The sequence below is a fragment of the Lygodium microphyllum genome, chromosome 3 (assembly GCF_053477565.2).
Source record: "Lygodium microphyllum isolate KBCC chromosome 3, Lygodium_microphyllum_v1.1.10, whole genome shotgun sequence".
In the NCBI taxonomy this organism is placed as follows: Eukaryota; Viridiplantae; Streptophyta; class Polypodiopsida; order Schizaeales; family Lygodiaceae; genus Lygodium; species Lygodium microphyllum.
This window is the reverse complement of record NC_141137.1, coordinates 143,884,490-143,887,147: the sequence shown is the minus strand read 5'-3', so window position 1 is coordinate 143,887,147 and position 2,658 is coordinate 143,884,490. Positions and strand designations below refer to the sequence as shown.

Here is a 2,658-nt window from a genome sequence, read left to right as displayed (position 1 = left end):
AAGGCGGCTAGGCGAAGGCACCTTTACTCCCAACACATCAAATCTTATTGTGTAATTGTTCTACCTTTTAAAATTTAATATATTACATCTTTGATATTTTCCCATGTGAGAAAAGGAGCTTTGCCCTCTTGTTTTTCCATATCGTGCTCAACATCATAAGCTTTTGCTCGAGAGGCACCCCATGTTTCCACCTTTTTGCAAAATGCATCCTTTGATATGCAAAGGGATTATGCACATAGCCGTGCCTAGTCTCAGAAAATATGGCACTACGGGCACAAATTGGGGGGGGGGTCGGAGGGGAGAGAGACACTTTGGGCAGGGATTGGGCGTCCGTGGCTCTGGTGTGTGTAGCCAGCCTAAAACATGATGCGATGTGAAGTCTTCGATAGGAAAGTGTCTTCGATAGCGTCTCCTTTTCTTCTGCAAGTCGGGGTCTGGCTGCTGCAGCAGCGCTACAGGTGCGTTGCGTTTTCTGTAGCTTCATGGTTTTTGTTTTCTCCCTCTCTCTCTCTCTCTCTCTCTCTCTCTCTCTCTCTCTCTCTCTGGTGATCGTTCTGCATCCGAGATTCGATCATGAGAACCGTCCTGCTCTTGTTTTTTATTTCAATTCCTAGACTAGAAGAATCGGTGCTCTTTGTATCTTCCCATGAGACCATACTTTGCCTCCATGGCATGGATCCACCCCTCAATCAAAAACAGGCATCACCGGATCTGCCCTGGCCAAGGCACGATGCAGGCCGGACTCGCTCCCACAATGGCTCGTAGCGAAGGATTAGTGCTGCTGGCTTAACATATTACTTGCCCCCAAGTCATGGTTGAAGCTATTTATGATTATTCAGTCACTAAGTCATGTTCCAGATGGAGGTGGGAAGGTTTTCAAGCCAATTGGATCAATTTAAGTATTCCTGTTTAAGAGGTGGCTAGCCAATGTACGATTGGGTGTGCTTCTTAAGATATCTTGTTATTGTTTGCTACTTTGGAAAGGTTCTTCTATTATTTCTACTGTTTTTTCCTCATGCTTATTTATGCAGATGATTTTATGAGTTAGGTTATTCCAAAGTTCCTGCATCGGAAGGGTCTTTGTGTTATTTCTAGCGTTTTTCCTCATACTTATCTCTGCAGATGATTTTGCGAGTTAGTTATTCCAAATTTCCTGCATTGGAAGGGTTCCTTGTGTTATCTATGGTGTTTTTTCCCCATACTTTTTTTGTGCAGATTATTATATCTTGAGTTTAGGTTATCCCAAATTTCTGTGTGATTTCCTTTGTTGTAGGCCTCCAACACAGGAATTTGGTATGCTCCTTGTGGCTAAATAAGCATTAGTTTACTGGCTTGGCAGCACAGAACTGGACCCTGTAATCGATGGCACGAAGCCCTGGAAGCCAGTCTCAGGGCAGCCAGCACAGTAACCCAGCTCTGACTGCTCCAGGAAATGATGGGATATTGTCTTCCATCAGCAACTCGGTTCGTCAATCTGTTGTTTTTCACAAAAGCAAGAGAGCAGCTTCGAATACTGCACGTTTCAGCAAGAAGCTTATGTGGAGCACTGGAAAAGCAGCCTGGATTGCTGGTACCACGTTTCTTGTGCTCGTAGTGCCTCTGATCATTGAGATGGACAGAGAAGCCCAGCTGGCTGAACTTGAAGGTCAGCAAGCTAGCTTATTGGGTGCCCCATCTCAGCCACCGACTCTTCCCTCTGGGACAAAATGATTGTGCATCCTCTATGGTTAATGTATGGGTCTCACTCCTCAGCTGCAACAACATATCTAGGCAGATGGTGCATCTTTCATAAACATGAGAAAACATCATTGAAGGTTAGCTGTTGATGGGCTACCTTTTTTCGGCAGGTCGGTATGCACCAAGGCTGCTGCATCTCGGAAGTTTTTCAGGCTCCATGCAGCCCTCAATTTTTCTGCCCAGTGTGTACTGATCAGCTGCAGGTTGGCTTTTCCACAAAGTTTCCATAGCTTCATACGAGAGATTTTCTGTACTCTCTTTTGAAGAGAAGTGCTGGTCTCTCTCTCAAAACAATTCATGCAATTTGAGCTCTTTCAATGAGCGGAAAATCATCAAATAGTGCAGATCCCTGCTAGCTTACTTTACCGAGCTGATACAAATTATTGAATTGTGCCCTTTTTGTTAGAGTTATCCTTCTTGTATGCTAAAGGTTATCCATTTTTTCAGTGAATGATGTGAGCCTTGTAGGAGACGGACCTTTTAATAGAGGGTTGCAGCTTACTATGCAAATTTGTTGCTTTCTAACCACTACTCATTGGTACCATCTTCAATCTTTGGATGCCTAAGTTGTTGGAATTTTGAGCATCATTACATAGTCTTGATGTGAGTGTTGAGCTAGCTGTATTGAAGTACTGATGCCACCAGGCACATTTAAGGTGTTACAAAGCTTGAGCAGGGGCCAATCCTTTGAATTCTATCCTTGTTGTTGATCAACAACCTAGGGATCTGGCAAATCACCTAGCCTGCTAGTGGACATACTCTTTTCTTTGGGAGTGTCTGCTTACTTTTAACTGTCCTGTGGTGTTTTGAGCTTTCTGTTTTTTTCCCTGAGTGCAAGTGAATTGATCATTTGAGGTGTAGATATGGTTGATTTTGTAGAGGCTTTGAACTAGAGATTCTTTAATGTTGGAGGAGGAAAAA

At 43.6% G+C, this 2,658-nt stretch overlaps 1 long non-coding RNA gene across 1 annotated transcript; it reads left to right on the top strand.

Moving 5' to 3' along the window:
• The first annotated feature begins 296 nt into the window (after positions 1 to 296).
• Positions 297 to 1,011, top strand: LOC148038974 (uncharacterized). Its single transcript, XR_015690356.1, has 2 exons — positions 297 to 458; positions 615 to 1,011. It is a non-coding gene; the product is annotated as an uncharacterized LOC148038974 (long non-coding RNA).
• Positions 1,012 to 2,658: the final 1,647 nt, after the last annotated feature.